General features: G+C 42.5%; 1 pseudogene; it reads right to left on the bottom strand.

Annotated features, from left to right (window-relative positions):
* Positions 1 to 5,249: 5,249 nt before the first annotated feature.
* On the bottom strand, positions 5,250 to 7,723 carry LOC122548183 (cyclic AMP-responsive element-binding protein 1 pseudogene; annotated as a pseudogene).
* Positions 7,724 to 8,856: the final 1,133 nt, after the last annotated feature.

Here is an 8,856-nt window from a genome sequence, read left to right as displayed (position 1 = left end):
GCATACAATAACATTTCTTGTCCAGTTCTTTAATGTGACAAAAGATTTTACAAACAATTTATAAACTACTTTAAATCCTGAAGAACTGTGATGTCAGCCCTTTGTAGAAGTGAATGGAAAGTGTGATGTTTGCTTGACCTTTGGCTCTATGTATCAGACTGAACTGAACCTTTAGCAAGATGTGGGATGTTTCCCACAAACGTTGTTTAAAAAAGCAAAAGATTATGCTCTGAGATTTAAATGTTCAATCGGGTTTAATAAAAATCCTTCCAAAAATTGAGAGTTTGATTTCAGCTCCTTTAAAGAGACATGCTCTTGGCCTTCAATTTTGTGACATGTGATCATTCTTTGGTAAAGGTGGCTGTGTGCAACACTGCAGGATGTTGTGCTGAAGTGCCTCATTGGGTGGATGAACTTTATTACTGGTGTGACTCGGCTAAATTTGAGATGGAATATTACTTTGAGTTAAATCTTGTTTTTAAACTGAGGCGTGCTTGTGTAACTCAAGTGTGGAAACTATGCTCATGTTTGCAATGAACCTTTCACTTTTGGAGATTCGTATTTTTCTGATCTGTTGTGTAAATAAAGTTGAATATCGAAAGCACAGTGCTGGAGAACTGCAGGCCCAGCAGCATCTCTGAGGGGAATTAAACATTGTAAGTTCCACGTCCAATGACCTTTTGTCCATTCAGACAAAAACTTGAAATGTAACAATTTTTTTCTCTTCACCGATGCCCTCAGAACTGCTGAGTTTCTCCAGCACTTTGTTTCTGGGTTCAGATCTACAGCACCTGCAGTTTATTGTTTTGATCCTATGATTTGACTTGGGGAGTGAGAGGCAGCAACTGTGATCAACGAGGATAAAACTCCCCAACCACGGAAAACAAACCGGTTCTTTATGCTTTGCAAAACACGACTGTAAATAAGAAATACTATTAAGCTGAATGCAAGATGCTATACCACCGGCCTTGTCTCAAACCTGCCACTCATCTTTGAGAACTAATCTGTCAGAATTGTGTTTGCTCCCTTTCTTTGAGTTCACAGTCCACAAATGTCCCAGTTCCAGTTCCTGGGCCGGGCCAGGTTACCACATTGCTGTGGGGTGGGGAGCTTTGTGTCAGCCTGAAGTTTTTGTTAATAACAACATTGCAGATTGAAGTTAACGGTTTTGACTAATATTGCGTCATCAAACTTGGAGGAAATCCTTCCGAATGCATTGACTAACTGGACTGAGCCTGTTTACATGCAGCCCTCTTAGTAGTGTTGTAATATTCTAAGTTAAGAATCACACAGCACCAGGTTATAGTCCGATAGGTTTAATTGGAAGCACACTAACCTTCGGAGCGCCACTCCTTCATCAGGTGATTGTGGAGGGCACAATTCTAAGGCACAGAATTTATAGCAAAAATTTATAGTGTGACGTAACTGAAATTGTCCATTGAAAAATACCTTGATTGTCTGTTCAGTCTTTCATCTGTTCGAATACCATGTAGTTTCACTTCTTTCATGTAGAAATCACAAAGCCTTTTTTTCAAAAGTTGCATTCCTGACAGTGGCCCACCAAATCACTCATTGTATTAGTTACTGCACAGTCTCAACAAAGGAATGAAACTGGATGGATCGCATTACATCTACCAATGCACTTGAAAATACAACAACACAATCAGCTCTCTTGACCCTGCAACATCTGTCTCACTGTGGGCCAACAGCAACAGCAGAACTGCACTCCAGCCCAATTTGAAATCTCATGGCCTGGTATATCCCCACTCAACCATTAACATCAAGCCAGGGGAATCAACCCTAGTTCAATGGAGATTTCCGCAGGGCATGCCAGGAGCAATACCAGACATACCTAAAAATGTGGTGCCAACTTGGTGAAGCTACAGTGCAAGCAACACCAAATAGAACTATGTGATCCAACAACCAGTAAATCAGATCTGAGCTCTGCAGTTTTGCCACACCTAGTCAGGAATGGTGATGGGCAATTAAACAACTCACTGCAGGAAGCATCACAGATATCCCCACCCTTAATGATGGAGGGGCCTCACACATTCATGCAACAGATAAGACGACAGCATTTTCAGCAATTTTCAGCCAGCAGTGCCAAGTGGATGAGGCTTCTCAATTTGTCCATGACATCAAATATGTGAATTGAATTGGTTGAAAACCCATTTCAAATCAGATCAAGAAATGGACAAGTAGTGTAAAGGCTATGGGCCCTGCTTGCATTGTTGCAATAATACTGATGGCTGTGCTCCAGAACTTGCTGAAAATGTGTTGCTGGAAAAGCGCAGCAGGTCAGGCAGCATCCAAGGGGCAGGAAAATCGAGCATGAGTCTTTCTTCAGGAATAAATTCCTGAATGCTGACTGACCTGCTGCGCTTTTCCAGCAACACATTTTCAGGTCTGATCTCCAGCATCTGCAGTCCTCACTTTCTCCTCTAGAACCTGCTGCCCACCAAGACAAGTAGTGCTCCAGCACTGGCATCTACCGACATTGGGAAATGTTTCCCAGTGTTGTTCAACACAAAAACGCAGGACACATCCAACCCAGCCAATTTCCCTCCATCAGTCCACACTCGCTCAGCAGTGAAGTGATAGAAGTTGTCATCGACAGTGCTGTCAAGCACATGCTCACAATAACCTGCTCAGTGACGCCCAGTTTGGGTTCTTCCAGGGCCAATCAGCTTCTGAGCTTGTTACAAATTTGATTCACAAACTGACAAACAGCTGAATCCCAGAGCTGAGGGTGACAGCCCAGTCCCACTCCAAGACCACTATTTCGACTTCAGTGATATCATCTGACCTCACCACAGTCTCAGCTCATTTACTGAAACTCTCATTCATTCATTTTATTAACTCCAGATTTCATTTTATTAACTCCAGATTTCATTATCTAAACCTACTCCTTGCCAGCATCCCACATCACCCTCCGTATCATCTCCAGACTATTGAAAACTCTACCGCCAAAGTGTTCACTTGTACCAGAGCTTGCTGATCCATCCAAAGGCTCCCATTTATAAGCAACAGCAATTTACTTTCACACCCTTGACTTAATTCATGGCTATAATCATTCCTATCTCCATGCACCAGACACACTTTCACATTTCAATAACTCATTTAAGTTTAGACTCTCAATGATGTGTTTATTTTTGAGTTCAGCTGTGTGACTGTTTCTAAAGATTCCAAGGCAACACGGTCTGGAATTCCCACCCTCAAAGATCTGCTTTCTTCCTTTAAGTCATTCCTGAAAAATTGCTTATTTGGCAAAGGTTTGGTCACCGGACATAATCTTCTCCATCTGTGGCCTTATGTCAAAAGTTCTCAATATTTTTGTGAAATTAAAAATGTGTTGATTTATACAGATATCTTCTTCTCTTCACTATCTCTGAGTGCATAATCTGTAATGTCTCCTACCCAACCACGTTGTGGGAGCACCTTCACCATACCAACTGCAGCAGTACAAGGAAGTCAAACATCACCTTCTCAACAGGCAACAGAGCTTTGGCCTTGATCACTAGTATCTGTGGAAGGAGAAGGACACATCATGTTTCAGGGAGTGCAATATGATTTACGGGGGAATGAAAATGGTGCAGAATTTGATTGTCAGAAATGGAAGGAAAATCCACTCTCTTATTGGAAAAAAAGAACTCTTGACTGTCAAAGATATTGTGGAAAAAATAACCTGATAATGGAGCATATGGTCAGGAGCCAGGCAGCAGTGGACAATTCATTTACAAAGAGGTCTGTGAACGTAATAGTAAAATACTACACATAGCAAAAATATACACGATAGACTGAGAAAGCTAGATAATAAACAAGTGGACATCAAGGAGCCCAGAGATGAATCAGAGCAATGTTCACTTTTATGATCCCACAGTCAGATGTCTAGCACAGAAACAGACTCTTCGATCCAACTCATCTATGCCAACCAGATATTCTAACCTAATGTATTCCCATTTGCCAGCACTTGGCCAACATCCCTCTGAACCTTTCCTATTCAAATGCCTTTGAAATGTTACAATTTTAGTTGCCCTTTAGGCTCCTTTTGAATTCTTCCCCCCCCCCCCCCCCCACCCCTAAACCTATATCCTCTAGTTCTGGGCTCCACCAACCCTTGTCTACTTACGCTATCAATGTCCCTCACGATTTTTATAAGCCTCTATAACATCACACCTCAGCCTATGACACTGCAGGTAAAATTGCCCCAGCCTGTTATGCCTCTCCCCGCAACTCAAATCCTCCAACGCTGGCAGCATCCTTGAAAATCAATTCTCAAACCTTTCAAGTTTCAGTGCCTCCTTCTGATAGGAGGGAGACCAGAACTGCACACAATATTCCAAAAGTGACGTAACCAATGTCCTGCCCAGCTCCTTTACTCAATGCTCTGACCAATAAAGAGAAGCATACGAAATGTCTTTTTCACTGTCCTATCGACCCGTGACTCTACTTTCAAGGAACAATGAACCTGCATTCCAAGGTCTCTTTGTTCAGCAAGACTCTCCAAGACCTTACAATTCAGTGTGTGAGTCCTGCTCTGATTTGCTTTTCTAAAATGCTGTACCTCACATTTATCTAAATTAAACCCTATCTGCCACTCCCCAGCCCATTGTTCCATCCGATCAATATCCCATTGTCCTCTGAGATACCCTTTATCACTGTCCACAATACCTCCAATTTTGGTGACACCTGCAAACTTACTAACTGTACCGCCTCTATTCACATCCAAATCATTTAAATGAATGACGAAACAAATCCAGAAAAAAACATCCATTTCTCTGGGTGTGAATGTGCTCTGTGTAAATCCTGCCCTATGACTCTCTACCAGAGAGGGCTGCACATGCATTCCGCTGAACTTTGCCCCCTACAAAGCTGGCGGCTGCACGTGTCCAGTGAATCGTTGCCCCGAATAAAGATGGCGGCGCTTACTCGCGTCAATCGCTGGATGAGGCATTTTCCCGTTTACTGCAAAAACGGGACTAAGTTTCAAATTTGTATTTTCCGATGTGCACCAAATGTCTATAAAACCTCTCAAACCATACCAACACCATTTCCCTCCCGTTTGCTGCTGTTTATTTCTGTCTTTACCAACAGCCCTCTGTCCACACATCCCGAACAGACCGCGAGGATGATCACGTGGTATAGTCTAGTCCCGCCCCTCATTCACTCTGATTGGTCCGAGGACCAACTGCCCCGCCAGGTCCTCCAGCTCTGTCCCTGCCTTTCCATTGGTCCGCCGCTGACATCAATCACCCGGAGCCCATTGTTGGCTCGAGCATGCGGATTGCTTCGTGGCTTTTGTTGCTGTTCATGAGTTAAAAGAGTTAAAAATGACAACAACATCTCAAAACCACCTGATGAAGAAGCAGCAAACCTAGTGCATCCAAATAATCCTGTTGACCAATAGCCTGGTGTTCTGTGAATTTTACTTTTGTCCATCCCAATCCAACACCAACACCTCCAAGTCACGAACGAGGGGGGGATGTATAACATAAGAACTAGGAACAGTAGAAGGCCGTCCTGCCCTTCGAGCCTGCTCTGCCATTCAATAAGATCATGGCTGATCATTTCGTGGACACAATCATTTACCCACGTTCTCACCATGTCCATTAATTAATTACTTTTTTAAAAAATCTAACCTAGCTTTATAAACGTTTTCTGAACTAGCATCAACTACTTCCCTGGGCAATGAATTCCGTAGAGGTCAAGAAGTTCCTTCTCAATTCAGTCTTAAATTTGCTGCCTCTAGTCTTGTGGTGATGCCCTCTTGTCCTGGCTTCACCTGCCAATGGAAACATCTCTCTACTTCTATTTTATCCATTCCATTCATTATTTTATATGTTTCCATTCTTCTGAATTCCAATGAATATAATCCCAATCTACTCAGTCTCTGTTAAGCCAACCCCCTCAACTCCGGAGTCAACCTAGTTAACCTCCTCTGCACCCCCTATCGTGCCAGTACATCCTTTCTCAACTAAGGAGATAAAAACTACATGCAGTACTCTAGGTGTGGCCTCACCAGCATCCAAATGCAGCTGGAACATTACCTCTGCTTTTAAACCCAATCCCTTCAGCAATGAAGGAAAAATTCCATTTACTTTCTGAACTGATTGTTGTACCTGGTGACCAACCTTCATGCAGAAGGGTTCTTAGGTCCCTCTGCAGAGCAAATGATGCAACGTTTTAACATTCAACTATTTATTTTTAAATATTAGTACAACCAAAGAGTATAAACTTGATATTTGCAAACATTCTATTTCATTTGACAGACCATTACCACTCAGTCAATGTATGTATATTCCTCTGCAAAGTTTCACAGTCCTCCACTCACTTTGTTCCGCTAATCATCTTAGTATCACATGCAAATTTTGACACCCTACATTTGGTTCCAACTCCAAATCACCTGTATCAATTGTAAATAATTGCAGTCCCAACACCGATCCCTGAGGCACACTACTTATCAATGATTGCCAGCCAGAATAATACTTATCTATCCCCACACTTTGCTTCCTATTATTAAACCAATCTTCTACCCCTTACACGATGCACCCTTATATTATGCAACAGCCTCTTGCACAGCATCTTGTTGATGGTCTTTTGGAAATCCAGCTGCACCACATCCACTGGGTCCCCATTGTCCACCTTGCTTGAAATGTCTTCATAGAATTCCAAAAGATTGGTCAAGCATGACCTGCCCTTCATGAACCCATGCTGTGTCTGTACAATGGGACAATTTCTATTGAGATTCCCTGCTATTTCTTCCTTGATAATAGACCCAAGCATCTTTCCCACTACAGAGAATAAACTAACTGGTTTATAATTCCCCACTTTTTGTCCACCTCCTTTTTAAAACAGTGGCATCACTTTTGCTGTTTTCCAACCTGCTGAGACTGCCACAGAGTCCAGCGAATTTTGGAAAATTACTGCCAGCGCATTTGCTATTTTTCCTGGCATCTCTTTTAGTACCCTGGGATGCATTCCATCAAGGTCAGGAGACTTTTCTATCGTCAGCTCAATTACCTCCAAACAGTCTAAAACTAGCTGTTCCGTAATAATGATAGTTTCCAAATCCTCACCTACCTTTGTCTCTTTGCTCGTTACTGGAAAGATATTAGTATCCTCCACTGTGATATCCCTTTAACTAAATGCTTCTTCTTATTTTCCAAAGGACCAACATTTACTTTAGCCATTCTTTTCTCATTATATATATTTATATAAACTTTTGCTCTTTGTCTTTATAGTCGGTGCTAGTTTATTTTTCTCATGTTCTATATTACTTTTCTTTATAGCTCTTTTGTGGCTTTCTGTTGACCTTTAACATTTTCCAAGCTCTAGTTTCATGCTGTTTTTGATCAATTTGTACGCCTTCTCTTTCAATTTGATTTTCCAGAACAGCAACCCAATTCTCCAAGCATTTCACATACTCTTTCTTCTTGCGAAGGCACTCTCGAGCTGCTTCCCTGTTTTTCATGAGGCGGATCTCACGTTTACGAGTGGTTTCTTCAGCATTTTGGATCTGGTCTTGCAGGACTGGTGAAGATGCCATAACCATTCCCTCCTCAGCAGTGGAGGTAGGAGTTGTACGGATCTGATAGGTTTGAACATCTCTAGCAGCACCATGTACAAGCACTTGGCTGCCAGGCACAAAGATTTGCGGTCCACCAGGGCTCTGTGCATACTGTATAATGGCTGCTCCAACCTTGGCTGTAGCTGCGTTGGTCATTGTTAGTGTCTGGAGTCCTTGCACTTCATCTGCACCATTGTTGGCCAGCTGAATTGCTCCACCTGTGTGATAGCAATGTATTGTCTGCTGCTCGTCCGCTGGATGGGTGTCTGCATCGTCGTTGTAGTAATGGTTGAGATAGTCTCTTCTTCTGATTTCTCATCGATTTCTTGGCACACTAGGGGGATCAGAAGAAAGTTCATTCAGGATTTTCCTGTATGAAGGTCGTCTCAATAGAATTTCTCTATGCTTCTGAGAGTCAGTCATGCTGTCCACAGATTCCTGGGAGTCCTCATTTTCAAGTATAGTAGAAATCTGAACAGTCTGAACTTGAGGGGAATGCGTGACTGAGGACTGAGTTGCTTGGATAACTCCTTGGAATTGAACAGTCTGCCCATTCGGCAATTACACTAAAGTTACTGCTGGACATGTTGTTGTTAATTGGATCCCAGGCATGGTTACCTGCATGGTCACATTATATATTAATGGTCTGGATGAAGGGACTGGGGGCATTCCAATGAAGTTTGCTGATGATACGAAGTTAGGTGGACAGGCAAGTAGTATTGAGGAAGTGGGGAGGCTGCAGAAGGATTCAGACAGTTTGGGACAGTGGTCCAGGAAATGGATGATGGAATTCAATGTGAGCAAACGCGAGGTCTTGCACTTTGGAAAAATGAATACAAGCATGGACTACTTTCTAAACGGTGAGAAAATTCATAAAGCCAAAGTACAAAGGGATCTGGGAGTGCTAGTCGAGGATTCTCTAAAGGTAAACATGCAGGTTGAATCCCGTCATTAAGAAAGCGACTGCGATGTTGTCATTTATCTCAAGCGGGTTGGAATATAAAAGGAGCGATGTGCTACTGAGCCTTTATAAAGCTCTGGTTAGTCCCCATTTGGAGTACTGTGTCCAGTTTTGACCCCCACACCTCAAGAAGGGCATACTGACACTGGAGCGTGTCCAGCGGAGATTCACACGGATGATCCCTAGAATGGTAGGTCTAACATACGAGGAATGGCTGAGGATCCTTGGATTGTAGTCATTGGAGTTTAGAAGATTAAGGGGAAATCTAATAGAAACTTAAAAGATAATACATGGCTTGGAAAGGATGGACTCTAGGAAATTGTTTCCA

The sequence above is a fragment of the Chiloscyllium plagiosum genome, unplaced genomic scaffold (assembly GCF_037043375.1).
Source record: "Chiloscyllium plagiosum isolate Xiang-an unplaced genomic scaffold, Cpla_swu_hap1 HiC_scaffold_22, whole genome shotgun sequence".
Taxonomy (NCBI): Eukaryota; Metazoa; Chordata; class Chondrichthyes; order Orectolobiformes; family Hemiscylliidae; genus Chiloscyllium; species Chiloscyllium plagiosum.
The sequence above is the reverse complement of the archived record's forward strand: the minus strand, read 5'-3'. Positions and strand labels throughout refer to the sequence as shown.